This window comes from Narcine bancroftii, chromosome 4 (genome assembly GCF_036971445.1).
Source record: "Narcine bancroftii isolate sNarBan1 chromosome 4, sNarBan1.hap1, whole genome shotgun sequence".
NCBI lineage: Eukaryota > Metazoa > Chordata > Chondrichthyes > Torpediniformes > Narcinidae > Narcine > Narcine bancroftii.
The window spans coordinates 274,030,530-274,053,144 of record NC_091472.1 but is presented as its reverse complement, the minus strand read 5'-3'; the positions used below and the strand labels follow the sequence as shown (position 1 = coordinate 274,053,144).

The 22,615-nt window shown below is 41.2% G+C and overlaps 1 protein-coding gene across 1 annotated transcript in view; it reads left to right on the top strand.

The window, feature by feature from the left end:
* arhgap15 (Rho GTPase activating protein 15) overlaps window positions 1–22,615 on the top strand; it is an 826,317-nt gene that overhangs the window by 35,664 nt on the left and 768,038 nt on the right. The window lies entirely within an intron of this gene.

Below are 22,615 nucleotides of genomic sequence, written 5' to 3'. Positions count from 1 at the left end.
AGTATGGCCTACAAAAGACCATCTCTGAAGCAAAATGGCAATTGCAGAGGAAGCTTGAGACAGAGATGGATACATGCCAGCTATGTCAGGGAGTGCAGGCCATTACAGCCTGCAAAGCAAGGGCAAACACTATAGATGGCTGTGATGCTTCACAACCTGATGAGCTGAACACCAAACAATGCCTACTAAAATACCTGAAAAGGCTGAGGACGATGTGATATCTGTCTCCGCGGGCAATGTCAGAACATTCCAGAGGATGAACTCTCACAAGGCATTAGGTGCTGATGGCATACCTGGCATGGTACTGAAAATCTGTGCCAACCAATTAGTCATTGTGGCAGTCAGAGGTTCCCATCCGCTTCAAAAGGGCATCAATCATCCTGGTAAACAAGAAGAGTAGCATGGGCTGCCTCAACAACTACCACCCAGTAGCATTAACTTCTACTGTGATGAAATGCTTTGAGAGGCTGGTCATGAACAGAATTAACACATACTTATGTAAAGATCTGGACCCACTGCAATTCACCTATTGGCGCAATTGCTCCACAGCAGATGCAATGTCACTGGGTCTCCACTCAGCTCTGGATCATCTTGAAAAAAGCAATTCATACATAATTCTGCTTTTCATGGACTATAATACCATTATTCCCTCAGTGCTGGTCAAAAATCTACAAACTCTAAGCCTCAGGTACCCCACTCTACAAATGGATCCTTGACTTTGTCATTGGAAGACCACTATCAGTACAAAATGGAAACAATGTCTCCTCCTCACTGATCATCAACACAGGTGCACCCCAAGGATGCACGCTTAGCCCACTGCTCTACGCGTTATACACCCATGTCTGTGTGACCAGGCACAATTCCAGTGCCATCTACAAGTTTGCCAATTACACACAGTTGTCGGCAGGATCACAACCAGCAATGAGGAAAGGTACAGGAGGGAGATAAATCAGCTCATTGTAATGGTGTAGCAACAACAATTTTGAGCTCAACATCAAATAAACCAAGAAGATGATTGTGGACTTTAGGAGGAAGTCAAGGAAACATGACCCAGGCCTCATTGAGGGCTCAATAGTGGAGAGGGTCAAGAACTTCAAATTTCTAGGTGTCATCATCTCCGAGGATCTGTCCTGGAGCCTCCATATTAATGCAATCACAAAGAAGGTTCGCCAATGGTTATGCTTTGTGAGGTGTCTGAGGAGATTTGGTATGTCACCAAAGATTCTTGGAAACTTCTACAGATGTACTGTGGAGAGCATTTTGGCTGGTTGCATCACTCCCTGGTATGGAGGTGCCAATTCTCAGGACAAGAAAAAAAATTCCAGAGGGTCTTAACTTGGCCTACACATCACAGGCATCAGACTTCACTCCATCGAGGACATCTACATAAGGCAGTGTCTTAAAAAAGCAGTCTCTATCCAAAAGACCCCCATCATCCAGGCCACGCCCTCTTCACTCTGCTACCATCAGGGAAAAAGTACAGGAGCCTAAAGACGAGCACTCACCAGCACAAGGACAGCTTCTTCCCTGCTGCTATCAGATTCCTGAATAATCAATGATCCAAAGACAATGCCTTTCTTTTCATGCACAATTCTTATTATTATTTTTTTTTAGTAATGTTGTAAGATGGCTAAAATATATATGTTTGCACTCTCTTCTTTTGGCTTGGCTTCGCGGACGAAGATTTATGGAGGGGGTAAAAAGTCCACGTCAGCTGCAGGCTCGTTTGTGGCTGACAAGTCCGATGCGGGACAGGCAGACACGGTTGCAGCGGTTGCAGGGGAAAATTGGTTGGTTGGGGTTGGGTGTTGGGTTTTTCCTCCTTTGCCTTTTGTCAGTGAGGTGGGCTCTGCGGTCTTCTTCAAAGGAGGTTGCTGCCCGCCAAACTGTGAGGCGCCAAGATGCACGGTTTGAGGCGTTATCAGCCCACTGGCAGTGGTCAATGTGGCAGGCACCAAGAGATTTTTTTTATTTTTTAAATTTTTTATTTTTCACACCATAAATCACAATAGCCATGATATACACTTTTTCTTTTCCACACATTTACAGTGACTTTTTCTCCCTCCCCCCTCCCTCCTCCCAAGCCACCCCCCCACCCCCCCCTCTCATCCATTTTAGGTATACAATCTAGGTTGCATTAATTCAGTTAGACAATGTTGTCATTCAACAAAAATACACCAGAAATTCTACTGAGTCCATTCTTTTCTTTTCTTCTCCTTCCATCAACTTAGGTAATGTTTGTTCCCGGTAGGTTTTCGCTATTGTATTTAATGTAAGGCTCCCATACTTGTTCGAATATTTCAATATTATTTCTTAAACTATATGTTATTTTTTCTAATGGAATACATTTATTCATTTCTATATATCATTGTTGTATTTTCAAATTATCTTCCAATTTCCAGGTTGACATAATACATTTTTTTGCTACGGCTAGGGCTATCTTGACAAATCTTTTTTGTGCATCTTCCAAGTCAATTCCAAATTCTTTATTTTTTATGTTACTTAGGAGAAAGATCTCTGGATTCTTTGGTATATTGTTTTCTGTTATTTTATTTAATATCTGATTGAGATCATCCCAAAATTTTTCTACTCTCTCACATGTCCAGATTGCATGAATTGTTGTTCCCCTTTCTTTTTTACATCGAAAACATCTATCAGATACTGTTGGGTCCCATTTATTTAACTTTTGCGGTGTAATGTATAGTCTGTGTAACCAAAAAAATATTTTCAATACCGCAGGATGCTTCAGTGTAAATTTATATCCTTTCTTCCATAAACTCGCTTTTGCTGTATTGAACTCTTTTCTCTTCTTTAGGAGTTCAAAGCTTATATCTGGATAAATGAAGATTTTTTGCCCTTTATACTCCAGTGGTTTGTTGCCCTCTCTTACTTTTTCCATTGTCTTCTCCAGTACCTTTTCTCTTGTAGTATATCTTAGGAATTTTACTACAATAGATCTTGGTTTTTGTTGTGGTTGTGGTTTAGGGGCCAATGCTCTATGTGCCCTTTCTATTTCCATTTCTTGCTGTAGTTCTGGACATCCTAGGGCCTTAGGGATCCATTCTTTTATAAACTCCCTCATATTCTTGCCTTCTTCATCTTCCTTAAGGCCCACTATCTTTATGTTATTTCTTCTGTTATAATTTTCCATTATATCTATTTTTTGGGCTAGTAATTCTTGTGTCTCTTTAGTTTTTTTATTAGATTCCTCCAATTTCTTTTTTAAGTCTTCTACCTCCATTTCTGTTGCTATTGCCCGTTCTTCCATCTTGTCCATTTTTTTCCCCATTTCTGTTAAGGTCACATCCATTTTATTTATTTTCTTTTCTGTGTTGTTTATTCTTCTTCTTAAATCATTGAATTCCTGTGTTTGCCATTCTTTAAATGACTCCATGTATCCTCTAACAAGAGCAAGTATATCCTTTACCTTGCCTTTCCCTTTATCTATTTTACTGTATTCTTCCTCTTCTTCTTCCTCTGGGTTGACCATCTGTTGTTTCTTTGTTGCCCTTTCCTCCTCTTCTTTCTTGTTTCCATTGTCTTCTGTGGTCTCTTCTTGCTGCAGGTGTTCTGCAGCTGTCGTTGCCGGCTGTGGAGATCAACTCCCCAGCTGGTCCCCCCTCCCGTCGGTGTGTTTTTTTGCATGCGCATCGCGCATGCGCGAGGAGTCGCGCATGCGCGGTTGCGCACTTTTACTCGGCTCTGTGAGCCATTGTTGTAGTTCTTTTTCTACCGACCTGAGGTAGTGGGGCCCTCTCTCCACAGCGGGCCTCTTCGGACAGGTAAGGCCTTCACCTTTTTCCTCCGTTGTCTTCTCTTCCTCTCTTCTTTCCGTTGATTTTGATTTTTCTCCTTTTGTCTCCATCTTCTTTCCACCTTTATACTCACTTTTCTTTAACTTGTATTTCTGTGCCTTTGTATTTTCTCTTGTTTTTCCCGACTTTTCTGGAGAGGGCTGGAGTTCACCGTCCGGCCACTACTCCATCACGTGACTCCTCCTCCCCCAAGAGATTTCTTTAGGCAGTCCTTGTACCTTTTCTTTGGTGCACCTCTGTCACGGTGGCCAGTGGAGAGCTCGCCATATAACACGATCTTGGGAAGGCGATGGTCCTCCATTCTGGAGACGTGAGCTGAACCAAGCCATGAAAGACCCCAACAATGAAGATGCTGTTTACATCCGGTACCGTTTGCACTCTGATACTGCTATAAAACACCAAATTTCAAGACTTGTTCATGGCAATAAATTCTGATTCTGATTCTGAGGTTGAGTAATGCTTATAAAGCAGCTACGAAGATTTTCATTCTCACAACTCTCATCTTGTCAATTAATTTGACTGGAATCTTGAATTATAAATCGTGCTTGAGAGGCATCTGTATGTAAAGTTGGAGATGATTTTTGGAAGAGTTTATTTCTTGCTTATAACAATAATATGGAATGTTTCTCCCGCAGCAATACTACTGTGGGGTTCTGAATCACTTGTCTCCACATGATTTGTGTGAGACTACAATGCAGGAACAAAATCTTTCTATGCTGGAAAAAGCTGAGAGCAGCTTTGCAAAAGAACAACGAGAATAGAACAGTACAGCACAGGAACAGAGCCTTTGACCCACATGACCTAATGTCCAATTTATACAAAAGCTTTGAGGCATATACATGATACCTATCCCTCTATTCTGTGCTTATTTACCTGCTCAAGTAGAAGCCTCTTAAATGTTACTTTTGTATCTGCTTCCACTACTACCTCATTCCAGACACCTAATCATCTCTACGCACTTTCAGGTGGTCAATTGCCCTGCTTGTAAAGCCGCATATTTTGGCAATATGCGGGGGTTGGGAGGCCACATGAATGCGCAAGAGGCGTCTGCGAGGCAAACTTTGTAACCCTCCTTAGGGAGAGATAATCGCCACAGCACAGTGGCCTCCTCAGCCATCTGAATGCAGCTGCCTGACAGCACCTCTCCCAGCTGCCCCTTTCCCCGGCGCAGGACGTCAAGGCAGGGGCAGCTGGCTGGGCTGTAAGGCGCGGGGACAGTGGGACTGGGGTGGCCGGCGAGGGGAGTATGGGGTTGGGTGGCTGATGGGGGAATACGGTGGCCGGCGGGGGAATATGGCACTGGAGTCAGACTAGTGCTAGCATTGCTGAAGTTCTGGCACAGTACTGGCACTAACAAACAGCAGTAGAAGTGGACAGGTTCGGGCACAGGTACTAGCACTAAACTAGGATGGACATCGGATTAGGTCTGGTCTCAGCAATGGGGCACCAAACCTTGCCTTAATGCTGGCACTAATACTGGCATTGGCACTGGAATTAGTTCTGACACTGGGACCAACAGTGGCACTAGGACTGACATCACCACTGTAAGTCATAAAGACCAGTACATATATTCACGTATGTGAAGTGAGTCAGGAGATTTGGGATAAAAGTTCAGCTATGATCTTACTCAGTGATGGAACAGGCGTGAGATCACCATTACCGTTATCATCAATGTTATCTCGGCACATGCCATAAAATTCCACTTCTAAAAGATGGCCACAAAATGTGTCCTTCAACACCCGAATAATCACCCATTTAAGAGAAGACATGAGACCAACCTGCAAGTGTAGGAGAGCAGTTCGTGATGTCCTATTTCAGCTGCAATATGCCAGTTCTGACATCAAATTGCTTTTAATCACTCTAAATCCCAAGTGCTATTATTTAAATGTTGTGTTTTATCTCGCAGTCACTTGATCCCATAAAGGGAGCTGTCAGTTCCCAGGCACCTGGGTCTGAATGATGTCTTTGTGTCCTTTACCCTCAGGAACACACCAGCCCCTCTCATTATGCCATGACCTTCTTTAATCTAGCTCTGTACTTACAAAAAAGCATTCAACATTTCATTTATATTTTAAGTTAATTAAGTGTGGGTATTGTTTGGAACTGAGAACCAAATTATACTGTATTATTGTAAATAACTGGTGATTGATTGGGAGACAGCAACACATGATTCCACTACAGAACATATCCTTTAATAAGTATGGACCACCATCCCTCAGACAGCCAACCATAATAAACCATCGGACATTAAGAATATCACCAGATTTTATAATGATTTAGTTGTTCTAATTTTAGTCAGAAAATGTAACATTCGATCCACTGAGGATCTGCACTGTGGAAAAATCACCCTCTTTTCCCCAAAGAACATGCTGAACTAGCAACATGGGAACTCAGGGATACTGCATCTGCGTCCTTGCTTTCCTCCGCCAAGGCTCAAGCATGCTGACGCTAAGCTTGTTACTGGCGCACGAGTTGGGTACCGGCATTGTTTCGGCCAGCCCCCTTCTCCCCCGCCAGGGGGTAGAGCGATCAGTCTGGGGACATCCCACGTGCCAGCCATCCTAACTTGACAGCCCAAGGGACAGGAATTGGAGTGCACACAGATGCGCATCCCAGTGCACCTGGCCCTTCAGGTGGCCAGCGCTGCGCTTTTAGAATCCACTTGAAGAAACCTTCTGTATAAATGAAACTCATCCCACACATTCCTTTTAAACTATAGTCTCCCAACTTTTAAATGCATTTATGAGATATTTTTTACCCTGGGGAAAAAAAAAGATTCTAAATGTCTAACCTATCAATGATTCTCATGATTTTATGAATGCCAGTAACTTTTGATCAAAAGATATCCTACATTAAAGCATCTCTATCGATTTTGTCGTTCTCAGAAATGATGAAGTAGCTCCTCAGCAGCTTGACAAATGAAATTGGTGCTATTGTCTGATTTTCATGGTCTTTATCCCTACCATTATCATAAATCAGGTGAAAACTCTGTCTACTTTAGTCAGTTTTTCTGACCATGAAAGCATGTTTTAGCTTACTAGTAATGTCACTCCATAACACTTCTTCTTTCTTTCTTTGGCTTGGCTTCGTGCACGAAGATTTATGGAGGGGTAATGTCCACGTCAGCTGCAGGCTCGTTTGTGGCTGACAAGTCCGATGTGGGACAGGCAGACACGGTTGCAGCGGTTGCAAGGGAAAATTGGTTGGTTGGGGTTGGGTGTTGGGTTTTTCCTCCTTTGTCTTTTGTCAGTGAGGTGGGTTCTGCGGTCTTCTTCAAAGGAGGTTGCTGCCTGCCGAACTGTGAGGCGCCAAGATGCACGGTTTGAGGCGATATCAGCCCACTGGCGGTGGTCAATGTGGCAGGCACCAAGAGATTTCTTTAGGCAGTCCTTGTACCTCTTCTTTGGTGCACCTCTATCACGGTGGCCAGTGGAGAGTTCACCATATAATACGATCTTGGGAAGGCGATGGTCCTCCATTCTGGAGACGTGACCTACCCAGCGCAGTTGGATCTTCAGCAGCATGGATTCGATGCTGTCGGCCTCTGCCATCTCGAGTACTTCGATGTTGGAGATGAAGTCGCTCCAATGAATGTTGAGGATGAAGCGGAGACAACGCTGGTGGAATCGTTCTAGGAGCCGTAGGTGATGCCGGTAAAGGACCCATGATTCGGAGCCGAACAGGAGTGTGGGTATGACAACGGCTCTGTATACGCTAATCTTTGTGAGGTTTTTCAGTTGGTTGTTTTTCCAGACTCTTTTGTGTAGTCTTCCAAAGACGCTATTTGCCTTGGCGAGTCTGTTGTCTATCTCGTTGTCGATCCTTGCATCTGATGAAATGGTGCAGCCGAGATAGGTAAACTGGTTGACCGTTTTGAGTTTTGTGTGCCCGATGGAGATGTGGGGGGGCTGGTAGTCATGGTGGGGAGCTGGCTGACGGAGGACCTGTTTTCTTCAGGCTGACTTCCAGGCCAAACATTTTGGCAGTTTCCGTAAAACAGGACATGAAGCGCTGAAGAGCTGGCTCTGAATGGGCAACTAAAGCGGCATCGTCAGCAAAGAGTAGTTCACGGACAAGTTGCTCTTGTGTCTTGGTGTGAGTTTGCAGGCACCTCAGATTGAAGTGACTGCCATCCGTGTGGTACCGGATGTAAACAGCGTCTTCATTGTTGAGGTCTTTCATGGCTTGTTTCAGCATCATGCTGAAGAAGATAGTAAAGAGGGTTGATGCGAGGACGCAGCCTTGCTTCACGCCATTGTCAATGGAGAAGGGTTCAGAGAGCTCATTGCTGTACCTGACCCAACCTTGTTGGTTTTCGTGCAGTTGGATAACCATGTTGAGGAACTTAACACTTAACATAATGCCAATTAACACTCAAAGTTCTGATCTCTGAAGTGGTGCCAGAATAATGTTTTAGAGGTCATGATGTTACAATGGTTTTAACTTGAAACAGAAGAATTACAGAGCACAGAAACAGGTTCTTTGGCCCTTCATTCCATGCAAAAACTACACTAACCTTTTACCAGTTAGTTCAGTGGTTTTCAATATTTTTTTCTCCCCACTCACATACCACTTTAAGTATTCCCTATGCCATAGGTGCGCAGTAAAGGATTGTTTGAGGTAGTATGTGGGTGGGCATTTAAAAAATTCAAAACCACTGATTTAATTGAAACTAATTGACTCGTTATGTCCACATTTTCATAACTCCAAATGAAATGGACAAATGCCAATTTTTCTCAAGCAAAATATTTGAGTAACAATCGGGACCAGAGCAGTGATTCTCAACCTACCCTTCCCACTCACATACCACCTTAAGCAATCCCTTACTAATCACAGAACACTGATGGCTTGGGGATTACTTAAAGTGGTAGATGAGGGGAATGAAAAAGGTTGAGAACCACTGAGTTAGTTACTCAACAGCCTTCTACACCTTCATGATTTAAATATTTATCCACATATTGAAATGTATTGAGACTTGTCTCTGTCACCCAAACAGACACATCAAACTGTTTATTATTGGATATTTAATGCCAATTTTGTATCTAGTAATCATTTGTAGATTGCTACAGAAGGAAATGTGTAAAAAGTAAGTGGAATTACTGATGGAGATTATTATTCCAAATTATTTATCTTCATGTATGGCCCCAAAACTGCAGGCAATGATGTCAACAGATGCAGCAAGGGGCTACACAGTTATGAACCTAGAGTAATAGACATAGGAGAAGAAATAGGCCATTCAGCCCATCAAACCACTCCACCATTGTGATAGTTTGACCCTACTGTCAAGTTCAAGAGCCATAGAGCAATACAAAAACCTTTATTACTATATTCGCCCATGGGAATGAGTGGTATTAAGGTCAGGTAGACCAAGTCACCCTTAGGTAATATCAGAACCTTATTTGAAGGTTCAAGTGAAACATTGCAGTATTTAAGGTATATTCTTGCATACAAATCTGATAGACAGCTCTTTGAACTTATTGTTACAAGCATATGTTTTACATTTTGCATATCTCCTTTCTAAAGATAGGAAAATGGCTGACATCAATCAATTATTTACATATATGTCATAATTAAAAGATATAATTTCTTGCATAGGAAATTGGCAGAAATCTGGAAAGATTACTTCTAATAAACATCCACATTCTGTATGCCTGCGTTTTAGTCTTTAATTTTAACATGCAAATGATTTGTCTCAAATCTTAAGCCATCGGTTTTAACAATGGGGAGAGAAACTTTAGGTTGCGACAATATTACATTGAAACTTAACTGGCACCTTCAGTGTTGCTGTGTGCGCCCTTTGGCCATTGATAACTAATATCATGACTGACAGGTTGTATGGTTCAATCATTTATGAATGGGTTGCTTGTTAACAGGTCATTGACTCGACCCGGGCAAGTCAGTTAGTGCTTCTATGTTAAAAGGCATTATGGATTTTGTAAATCTGCTGTGGTGCTGTTCAACCAGTTTTGGGAAGAATCTTTGGGCCATTAATACCTTTGTAACCTGTTCAGAACAATGTACATTTTGGTGTGCTTTTGAATTGTCAGCCAGAAATCAGTTAAGACTGGGGTGGTGAAAAGTTTGTGGCACATTGCTGTTACACAATTGAAACCTTGGATTTGTACAAGGGATCTGTCTTCTGTGAGTTTCAATTTTAGGAAATGGCTTTGGATGATGGATTTGAATAATGAGTTGATTTGGAGATTCAGCCTGTCTGGAAGAAGCAGGGCTGCTCAGTTCACATGCACACAGGGTTTTTCCTAATTTTAAATCTAGGAAATTCAGTAGTTAATTAAAAACAAAATCAGTGGTGCTTTTCTCATAACTGTCATTTCTGGATAAGCATAGAAATGCAAACTTTAACCATTCCATCTTGAGCTGATCCATTCTCACACTCAGCCCTACTCTCCTACTATCCCTTCATAATCTTAGAAACCCTGACTCTTCAGTAACATCAATCTCTGCATTAAATACAGCCAAAAACTTGGCCTCCACTGCCACCCATGGTCACAAATTCCAGAGGTTCACCATTCTGTGACTGTAACATGAAAAAAAGCTCTCATGACTGGAGGGAGTATTAATGCTTTTATTAGCTTATAACTAAGGGTAGGGTCTCACAGTAGTCTTCAGAACGGTTCTGGGTTTAGGCGGGAAACCACGGTTATAAATGAGCAGATGGGGGAAGAACCAGGAGGCAGAGCCAGCCATCAGCACAACACCCTACCTCAGTTCACTGCATTCACCCCTTCCTGTAGAAGTTAGGGTCTGTGAATGAAGAGAGAGAACATGGATTCAGAAAAAAATGGTTGAAAAATATACAGTTATTATCAAATTTACAGATTTAAGTGGTCCAGTCATCTGGAGATCCTGGTGGAGCACCTTTGCACCAGGGGGCTGTGAACTCCTTGGGTCTCCTGGTCCCCTTGTAAGGGAGGAGAGGTGGGCTGGGTCTCCAGCTTAATGGTGGAAGGGGGTGCACTTTCCTCCTGAAGCGAATCCCCTGAGGCCCTGACTAGGGTGGTGAGAATGAGCTCCATGGCTCGCAGGGCACATGAGGCAATGGACCTTCTGTTCCGGTGGGTGCCAGCTCCCTGATGGAGACGATATCCTCACTGCCATCCGGGTATTCTACATAGGCATATGTAGAATTGGCGTGGAGCAGTTTCACCCTTTCCACCAGGGGGTCGGTCTTGCTTCTCCTCATATGCTTCCTGAGAAGGACTGGACCAGGAGTGGTGAGTTCCCAATGCCAAACTTCTCTGAACAATAAATAGAAGCCTGTGAGGGGTAGCATTGGTCGCAGTACATAGTAGTGACCAGATGGAATGGAGTGCCATAGGGAGGACTTCCTTCCAGCTTGAGTCTGGAAGGCCTTTTGACTTCAGAGCCAGTTTGACAGCCTTCCAAACCGTAGCGTTTGCCTTTTCAACCTGCCCATTCCCCCAGGATTGTAGGCAGCAGTCCTGCTAGATGCGATGCCCCTCGCCATCAAGTAATGACGTAGCTGGGGGCGTGGCAAGATGGCGTGCCTTCCAGACCACTCCTGACTCTGATTTATTGTTTTGTCTTTAAGTGCCCGTTAAAGTTCTTTAAAAGTTTATAAATAATAAGAGGTGCTGGATCAGTGCCTAGTGGTTTATATGCAAAAAAGAAGGTTAAAGAAAACATCAACAGACTGTTAAAAAACTACATTTTCCGAAATTGTCTGGGCCTGCTTGTTTACAAGAAGCCAGGACTCAGTATAGAATGGATCCAGAAGAAGACGTACAGAATTCGGCATTGAAACTCCGTTTTATACCGGTAAGGCTCTCTGAAGGTTGCATTCAGCAGCTTTCAGAACAAAGGGCTGGCCGGATGCCAGTACTTCACACAACGGCCACTGTGAGTGCTGTTACTGAGACTTTGACAGTTGAATCAGCTGGGGCGCCACCAGCTGGAGAGTTAAAGAGCTGTCATTCGACTGCTACAGTGGTGGCGCTGCAAAATGCATCTTCAATTACAACGGTTTTTCCAGACATCGATTCAGTGAAGATGATTAAAGAGATTTGGTTTAAAGATAATCCTGATCTTCAGTCTCCTGGCATTGCTGGGGAGACTTTGAGAGGGATTTTTATACGAAGTCAAACTGCTAGAAAAGATACTAAATTAAGGGAAGAGACAGAAGATCCCGTGGTCTCTAAGGAACAGCAAGACCCCATTATGCCTGAATCTACTTCTGTTGAAATGTTTGTTAAGGATCTTGAAGATAAGATGTATTCTGTATTGAGTCACTTAGCTAATTTTGTGAACCCGTTTATTTCCAAGATTAATGTGATGGTGGAAGCCATTAATGGAGCTTTTAAGCTTGAAACATATTGAAAGATTTGAAATGTGTGATCAAGGTTTAGTTGATGTACAAGATCAACTGCAAGATGAAAATAGAATAATTGAAACTTTGCAGATCCAAAATAAAAATTTAGCAAAAAAGGTTGATTATTTGGAGAATCAATCTAGATGGAACAACGTGAAAATTGTTGGTTTGCCAGAAGGCATAGAAGAACCAGATCCAAGAAAAATTTTTACTGAATGGATTCCATGAGTGTTAGGACAGGATAAATTCCCTGAAGGTTTAATACTGGAACGTGCTCATAGAGTTTTAAGAAGAAAATCTTTTTCAGGACAGAATCCAAGACCTGTTCTGATCCGTTGTTTAAACTATTGTGACAGAGAGACAATTTTACGTACGGCTATTAGAAATGCCCAGAAAAATAGATCTCCTTTGATGGTTCAGAATAATCCTGTTTTCTTCTATCAAGATTTGAGTCAAGAAATTATGTTTCAACGATGCGAATTTAATTCTGTGAAAGAACGGTTGTGGAAAAAAAGACATAAGGCAACATTCAGGTATTCTGCGGTACTGAAGATTTTTCAGGATGGAAATCAGCCAAAGTTCTTTGACAATCCTAAAGAGGTTATGGACTTTGCTCAGTCTCTACCAATCATGCAGTTTCAGGAACAATGTAGTCCTTTAAGGTTTCCAAAGAGAGAAGAGATGTAAGGTGGGATCCAGATTTTTAAAAGAAATGGAAGCAATGGTGACCGAAGTGGTAACGTTGATTTAAAAAAATAAATCTTTTATCTTTTTTTTGAGAAGAGTTTAAATAGTTTAAATAATGATGATAGTTTAATGAAATGGGAGTTGGGAGAGGGAACTGGGTGGGCACTAGTTTCCAGAAGTCATCAGCTACCTGTGAGTTATCTCACACCCAATATTTTGGGGGAGTTACCACTTTAGGCAGTTTAAACAGGAGGAGGTAGTCGTGACCTCCGACCTGTTTTTTTTTCTTTTTAATTTTTGGGTTAAGAAGTGAAGGTTTTTTTTAATTATTTTTTAAAATAAATATTTTTTTAACTCTTTTTGTTTTCTGATTGTAATTGAGAGGGAATTAGGAGGTTTTTATTTTCTCTCCTTTTTTTCTCTTTTTTTTGGGGGGTGTTTCTCTTTTTTCTCTCTTTTTTAAGAGGATGGTGTCACAGAAGATAATAAGTCAAAAATTGAGGATGTTGAATTAGATGAAGAGGAAGATGAGGGGAAAGGTGATAAGAAGAAAAAGAAGAAAATCAAGTACAAATACATTGAGGGAGAAGAGTTTAATAAAATTAAGTTAATTTCGATAGAGAATTTTGAAGATGATATAAATGAAGAATATGGAGAATTTTATAAGAGTTTGAACTTTTTTTTCTTTTTTTATATATAAGGGGAGGGGAAGGGAATAAAAAGTTTATCTGATTGTTTTTCTAAGGGATGTTTTTGTTCTCTCGATGAATCATAAAGAAAACTTGGTATTAATAGAAATTCTGTATTTATGTATTACTAATTATGATTTTTTGTATAACAGATATGTGGTTGATATATGATTTTAATATTTGAACTTAGTTTTAAAGTAGATTTCATTTGTTAAATACATGTATTATGTTTGATTTAAATATATGTTTAAGGGTATTATTTTAGTATTGATTTTTTTTTGTTGTTAGTAATTTTTTTTTATTGTTAAGTTTTATCCTTTTTTTGTGAGTGGCGTTTTTTCTATTTTATTTACAACATTGTTAATTAATTCTTCACTCTTTATTTTGGGGGGGGAGGGTTGGACTAATTTTAAATTAGACGATTAATGTTGTGTTATAATTATTGGGGGGGGGTTAATTTGTGTAGTTTAATGATGTAGTATTCTAATTTTTATTATCTTATTTTTTATTATTTCATTAAATGTAATTTTTATTTTATTCATGTCATAAAATTTTAAATAAAGTTTATAAAAAAAAAGTACTGACATAGCTCATCACTCATAAAGGCTGAGCCCCAATCACTATGAATATAGCTGGGATATCCAAAAAGGCAAAAATGGAGCCTAGGGCCTTTATGACTGACAAAGTGGACGTGTCTGGACATGGAATGGTGAATGGGAAGTAGGAATACTCGTCAATGATTGAGAGAAGAAGGTGATCACGTTCATGGAGGGGAGAGGTCCCTTAAAATCGACACTGAGCCATTCGAAGGGCCTGGATTATTTGATAAGGTGCGCCTTTGCGGGGCGGTAGAATTGCGGCTTGCCCTCTGAACAGACCTGCCAAGACCTGGTCATTTCTCTGATGTCCTCCATGGAGTAGGGAAGATTACACATCTTTACAAAATAAGATATGCAGGTGACCCCTGGATGGCAGAGCTCATTATGCAGAGACCTCATTGGTCGCTGTGTGCAGAGGCACAGCTTCCTCTGGATAAGGCATCTGGAGGGTAATTAAGGGCTCCTGACCAATGGGCAATGTCACAATTGTAGCTGGAGAACTCGATCCTCCACCTAGTAATCTTGTCGTTCTTGATTTTACCCCTGTTGACATTATTGAAGATGAATGCAACCAAGCACTGGTCAGTGAGGAGTATAAATCTTCTACTAGCGAGGTATTGTTTTCAGTGCCTTACGACTCCTACAATGGCTTGAGCCTTCTTTTCCACAGATGGGTTCTGGGGCTCATGGCCTTGAAATGTCAGAGAAAAAAAATGCAACCAACCTGCCAAGCTAGTTGAGGATAGCAGCCAGGGCTATGTCCAAAGTGTTGCTTTCCACTTGGAAAGTTACATTCTCATCCATCACGTTCATGGCGGCTTTTGCCAGGTAGTTCTGGAGATAGTTAAAAGCCACTTGGGCTTCAGCCGATAGGGGGAAATTAGTGGCTTTTTTAGATTGGGCAAACCTTATCAGTGTATTGAGGGATCAACTGGATGTAATATGAGAAAAGCCCCAGGCATCTCAAAGCCTTTGTGGTCCGGGGGATGGGGTGCCTTCACAGTTACTATGGAGTTGTTGAGTTGCTGAGGTCTGTCCTGACCTAAGACTATCAAGGCTAGGTCCCCGGAGACTCCATGCTCCTCATTTGATTTGCCCCCACCTTCCTGGGTTGCCCAGCGTGGATAAGATGGTGTCCGCCTCATTGAAAGATGGCCACCCTCCTTCTTCCTCTGATGAAGATGGTGCCATCTGTCGCCATACCTTGGAAGACCATCCCACCAACCTCCCAAGTTTTCTCCACACAGCGAAAGCTCTGAATCTCACTTATAACTCTGACAAGTGCCTGTTCAGGACTAAACAGCTAGCTATCCTTGGCTACGTGGTGGAGAATGGCATCAGTGACCCTGATCCCGATAGGATGTGCCCCCTGATAGAGCTCCCCATCCCCAGGACCACAAAGGCTTTGAGGAGATGCCTGGGGTAGCCCTGGCCACTGGTGATGTAGAACGAGTCGGTGCCTCACTAGGACCTTGTTCTGCGACTTCAGGTTCCTAGCCTTCAATGCCTCGATAGGTGTGCCATATGTAGAGCAGTCCCTGATGACTGCATTCTCATTTGTTCTTACCTTTGAAACAAGTGCGGACCTCCTGAATTCATCGGTGTGCAAGACGTCTCTGGTTGCGTTCAGATATACTTGGAAGCAGTCTAGCCTATATGTGAACACCTCAGCCATGTGGGGGACAGAGGGTCTATCAATAGCATACCAGGCTTGAGTAGTGTTTCCATCATTAGGGAATAAGCTAAATTGTAGCATGAATAGAAGCTCTCACAACTGGAGGGAGAACAAACGCTTTTATTAGCTGATAACTAATGGTAGGGTCTCACAGTAGTCTTCAGAAAGGTTCTGGGTTTAGGCAGGAATCCAGGATTATAAGTGAGCAAATGGGTGCAGAGCTCAAAGGTGGGGCCAGCCATCAGCAAAACACACTACCAGTGAATCCTAGTTCACTACACTAGCTAAAGATATGCCTCCACATCTCTGTTTTAAATGAGCATCCTTCAATTCTGAAGCTGTGGCCTCATGTCCTAGACTCCCCTACTATGGGAAACAACTTAGCCACATCTACTATATCCAGGCCTTTCTTCATTTGAAATACTTAAATTTAATTTTTTTAATTTAAATTTAGACAATATAGCATGGTAGTAGGCCATTTTGATCCACAAGGCTGTGCTGCCCAATTACATCCAATTAACCTACAATTCCCAGTATGTTTTTTGTAGGATGGGAGGAAACAGGAACCCTTTGGGAAAACCCATGCCGACACAGGCAGAACATACAAATTCCTTGCAGATAGCAAGGGATTCAAACACCGACCTCGATTACTGGTTTTGTAACAGCATTACATTGACCTCTATACTAACCATGCTGCCCAATGAACCATGCTTCGCTTCATGAAGTCCCCCCTTACACTGAACTGGAGTACAGTCCAAGAGCCATCAAATATTTCTTATATGCTCATCCCTTCATTCCATGAATCATTCTTGTGAATTTTCCAATGGCAGCACACACCCAAATCCCTATGCTCTTCCAAATTTTGAATTATCTCCCCATCTACCAAGTTGCATGACCAGATATTTTCCAACATTGCATTTCATTTGCCGCTCCTTCTCCTTTCCACTAATCTATCTGACTCTCTGTAGCTTCTCCATTTCCTCAACACTTCCTGCCCCTTCACCTATCCTTTGCCACAAAGCCAGTTATTTCACAATCCAAATCAGAAACATACAAAATAAAAAAGATTGCCCCATCACTGTTAACTATTTGTTAACTGATGGTCAATTAAAGTAGGATGCCTGTATTCCTACTCTGTTTTCTGCTGATCAGCCAATGCTATACACATGGTGGTATCTTTCCTATAATTCCATAGGCTCTCATCTTATTAAGCAGCTTCATGTACAGCATCTTGTCAAAGGCCTTTTGAAAATATAAATATACAATATTCCGTGCATCTCTTTTGTCTGACTTTCTTATGACTATCAAAAAAATTGCAGTAGATATGTCAGACAAGATATTCCCTTAGGAACCATGCTGACTTTGGCCTATCTTGTCATGCACCTCCAGGTATTCTGTAATCTTATCCTTGACAATTGACTTCAAAAACTTCCCAACCAGCAATGTTAGGCTAACAGGTCTATAATTCCCATTCTGCTGCTTCCCTCCCTTTTTAGATATCGGAGTAACCCTTGCAATTTTCCAGATCTCTGGAATCATGTCAAAATATATTGTTTTTGGAACATCATTGTTAATGTCTTCACAATCCCTATAGCCACTTCTTTCGGAACCCAAGGGTGCATTCCATTTGGTCAGCGAGTCTTGTATAGCCTTCAACCATTCAGCTTCCTAAGCCTCTGCTCTCTGGTGATCATGATTGCACTTATCTCTCTTCACTGATACCCTTCAAAGTCAAATGTTCTTCTAATGTTTTCCACAGTGGAGACTAATTCAAAATTCTCATTCAGTTCCTCTGCCATCTCCTTGTCTCCCATTATAAATGTTGCAGCATCATTTTCTATTGGTGCTGTATCTACTCACACCTTTTTTAAAAAACTCTTAATATACTTTTTAAAAAATTGGTATCCTTTTTGATATAATTTGTTTGTTTCCTTTCAAAATATATTTTCCTTTCTTCCTTCCTGACTTAATGCCATCATATTGTCATGCAAAAATGTTTTCTTCAACTCATTCCAATATGTGTGAAAAACAGTCACACAAACATCATGAATTAGGGTATGTTAATGATGCATTGAGTTTCAGAGTGGATGATAATGAAACCAATGCAAAAAATATATAACTTGGAAGGTGTTTAATGAATAATTGGAATTTGGTTCAGTTTGTCCCACAGTCAGTCTTTGAGCTTTAGTTTTCTACAGACACATGCTAAAAAAACATCCACTTTCAGTGCTTGGCAGTTATTTTCATTTATTGTCCTGTTTACTGTAGATAAATAAATATCATTTGTTTCAGACTGTGAAAGTTCTGCATAATATCTACATATTTAAATATTAACATATTTAAAATTCGGTTAGATAAATTTTTACATGATAGAGGAATTATGGGATATGGGGGAGAAGGCAGGTAGATGGAGTTAGGTCATAAATTAGATCAGCCATGATCGTATTGAATGGTGGAGCAGGCTCGATGGGCCATTTTTGGCCTTCTCCTGTTCCTACTTCCTATGTTCCTATGTTCCTATTTAAAAAATTGGTGATAACACTGCATGAGATTATGATCAATCCAAGAAATGAAAGATTGTATGGAAACAAAACCATAGAGGGGGTTACAGTTTTGTTTACCACAAACATAAATAAAGATCCACATTGGGCAATTGTTCATTTGTCTATGTGTATACGCAGTGCACAAATTATTTTGCACTACCATGAAATGGTAATTAACCCATATGATGTGACCAAATAATGTTTTCCAAAAGCATTAATTACATACAAATGAAACATTACATGATTCATTCAGGGCTTACTTCCTCCCTTAAGGGATAAATGACTTGACATAGACATCACTAGAGATAGTAAAGAAAATGGTATTGGAGACTGGAAGGGGGAATCATCAAGGGTTAACCACTCATATATCTGAAATATGGGTTCCATATTCTTAAAAACATATTGTAAACATTTCTGAGGTTGTAAATAATCTCCAGGGGAGCACAACAATGCATTTCAGACTTCCAATACGTCAGACTCAGTTGGGAATTTCTATTCAGGTTTCCAAGTAATGGCTATGCATTTCCTGGCTACTGCTAAAGTGAGTTTAACAAATTTTGATTGATATTTCAACAGCCTCATTTTAGGCTGAACGGAAGTCGATTTTGGTGCTGTCTGGTTGAGACGACACCATCTCCAGAGATATGGGGTGGAAACAGAGAGATTTATTGATAGGTGCAACACTGGGATAATGTTGCAATATAAGGGAGCTAGATTTTAGAAGAAACAGTGAATATAGTATTAAGGAATATTATTGCAACTGAACTCAATGAAATCAGCAGAAAGAAATTCCAATTACTGCAATCATTGCAAACATATACATTATTTTTTTTTAATGCCAGTCTTAGGTCATCACTGCATTCATTTCTCAGCCAATGATCTTACGCTGCTATCAATTTTTCATAACAAATTCTGCAGCCCACATCCTCATGTAGCAAGTCCACAGCAGGCATGTGGCTGATATTTAGCCAGTAATATTTTTTACCCCATATGCACTCAGTTTTCAACTTCAAGAGAAAGTTAAACCAGATATGTACATTTGAAATTCAGAGTCCTCTGGCATCAGCATTTTGGAATAAACTTTTACTTTCTTTGTATTTCAGATTTGACTTACTTCCTTTTATTATGATTGAAATGGTGGTAACTTTGGTAATGTTTAGTGTATTTCTTTCCTTGTAATTGTTTTCATTTTGTTTTTTTTTTATTTACTTTCTGCATTCCTGGAAGCTTTAGCAAGGTGTATTTTAAACCGCATACATGGTACTTTATTGCCTAATAATTTGAAGATGTTTCCTTTCCTTCCACAGCTGTGTTTGCCTCAGAATATTGTGCATTGTGTCTTGATCACCCAAGCATGTGGTTATAGAAACATAGAAACATAGAAGATAGGAGCAGGAGTATGTCATTCGACCTTTCGAGCCCGCTCCGCCATTCAACGAGATCATGGCTGATCTTAAAGTTCAGTACCCCGTCCCCGCCTTCTCTTGGTAACCTTTAATACCTTTATACTGAAGAAATAGATCTAATTCCCTCTTAAATATATTTAATGAACCTGCCTCTACTGCCCTCTGTGGCAATGAATTCCACAGATTCATCACCCTCTGGGTAAAGAAATTCCTCCTCATCTCGGTCCTAAATGGTTTGCCTATTATCCTCAAACCATGGCCCCGGGTTCTGGATTTTCCCATCATTGGAAACATCCCATCTGCATCCATTCTGTCAAGTCCTGCCAGAATTTTATATGTCTCTATGAGATCCCCTCTCAATCTTCTAAACTCCAGCGAGTACAATCCCAATTTGCGCAATCTTTCCTCATAAGTCATTCCTGCTATTCCAGGTATCAGCCTGGTGAATCGCCTCTGCACTCCCTCCATTGCAAAAACATCCTTCCTTACATAAGGTGACCAAAACTGCACACAATACTCCAGGTGGGGTCCCACCAAGGCCCTGTACAGCTGCAGTAAGGTATCTTTGTTCCTATACTCAAACCCTCTTGATATGAAGGCCAACATACCATTTGCCTTTTTAACCGCCTGCTGTACCTGCATGCTCGCCTTCAGAGACTGGTGTACAAGTACCCCTAGGTCTCTCTGCACTTCCCCATCTCTTAATCTATTGCCATTCAAATAGTAATCTGCCCTCCGGTTTGTATTACCAAAGTGGATAACCTCACATTTATCCACATTATCGTGCATTTGCCATGTATCTGCCCAGTCCCTCAATTTATCCAAATCACACTGGAGCTTCCTGACCCCCTCTTCCGTGCACACAACCCCTCCGAGCTTAGTGTCATCTGCAAATTTGGAGATATTACATCCAATCCCCTCATCCAGATCATTAATGTAAATTGTGAACAGCTGGGGTCCCAGTACAGATCCCTGTGGCACCCCACTGGTCACCGCCTGCCATTCAGAAAATGAGCCATTTATCCCAACTCTCTGTCTTCTACCTGCCAGCCAGTTCTCAATCCACATCAATACTTTGCCCTCAATCCCATGAGCCTTGATTTTGGAAGCCAGTCGTTTATGCGGGACCTTATCAAAGGCCTTTTGGAAGTCCAGGTACACCACATCCACTGGCTCTCCCCCATCTATTTTACCTGTCACCATCTCAAAGAATTCCAATAGATTTGTCAAGCACGATTTACCTTTTGTAAATCCATGTTGACTCCGTCCGATCCCATCTCCGCTAGTCATATGCTCCGCTATTACATCCTTAATAATGGATTCCATCATTTTGCCCACTACTGATGTAAGGCTCACCGGCCTATAATTCCCCACTTTTTCTCTACCCCCCTTTTTAAATAGTGGGGTAACATTAACTACCCTCCAATCCATGGGTACTGATCCTGAGTCTATCGAATTCTGGAAAATAATTCTTAAAGCATCTGCTATCTGAATGGCCACTTCCTTAAGTACCCTAGGATGTAGATTATCAGGCCCTTGGGATTTATCTGCCTTCAATCCCATCAATTTCCCCAAGACCATGTCCTTTGAGATACTGATTTCTTTCAGTTCCTCCCTTGCATTAGTCTCTATGTTTCCCAACAGCCTTGGGAGGTTATTTGTATCCTCTCTTGTAAAAACAGAACTAAAGTAAGAATTTAATTGGTCTGCCACTTCCTTATTCCCCATTATATATTCCCTTGATTCCGAGTGCAAGGGACCTACTCTGGATTTCACCAATCTTTTCCTCTTGACATATTTATAAAAGCTTTTGCAGTCAGTTTTTATATTTGCCGCAAGCTTACTTTCGTAATTTATTTTTGCTCTCTTGATTAATCCCTTTGTCCTCCTTTGGTGCATCTTGAACTGCTCCCAGTCTTCGATTGTGGTACTTTTTTTGGCCAATTGATATGCTCTCTCTTTGGACCTAATGCTGTCTCTAATTTCCCTTGTTGTCCACGGTTGAGTTACCTTTTTTGGTTTATTTTTATGCCAAACCGGTATAAACGATTTTTGCAATTTCTCCATTAGATCTGTGAATGCTTTCCATTGTCTATCCACAGTCAACTCCCCCATAAACACCACCCAATCAATCTTACTCAACTCCCGTCTCATACCATCATAATTCCCTTTATTTAAATTCAGGACCTTAGTCTCGGTTTTAATTTCATCACTCTCCATGTCAAGTGAGAATTCGATCATATTGTGATCACTCCTACCCAAAGGGCCTCGTACAACAAGATTGTTGATTATCCCCTTATCATTGCATAATACCCAATCTAAAATGGCCTGCTCCCGAGTTGGTTCCTCGACATATTGATCTAGATAACCGTCCCGTAAACATTCAAGGAATTCCTCCTCCTCAGTATTTTTACTAATTTGGCTAGTCCAATCTACATGCAAATTAAAGTCTCCCATGATGACAGCTGTTCCCTTATTGCACGCTTTTCTAATTTCTCTTTTAATGCCTTCCCTCACCTCTACACTACTATTTGGAGGCCTATATACCACCCCCACTAACGTTTTCCGCCCCTTGCTATTCTTCAGTTCTACCCATATAGATTCCGCATCTTCCGAGTTGATATCCTTTCTGTCAATCGTGTCGGTCCCTTCTCTCACCATCATATGAGCAACAGATAAATCCACCAATTTTTTTTTTAATTTAATTAGGTGAGTTTTTCAAAGTTCTCTCACTAAATGACTTGTAATATCTACTACCATATACTAGTCAGGAGAGATGAGTTTATTTTTATCATTTATACAATTTGCTGTAAAGAAATATCTCACAATATCCCTCCCATGTTGGGAGAAA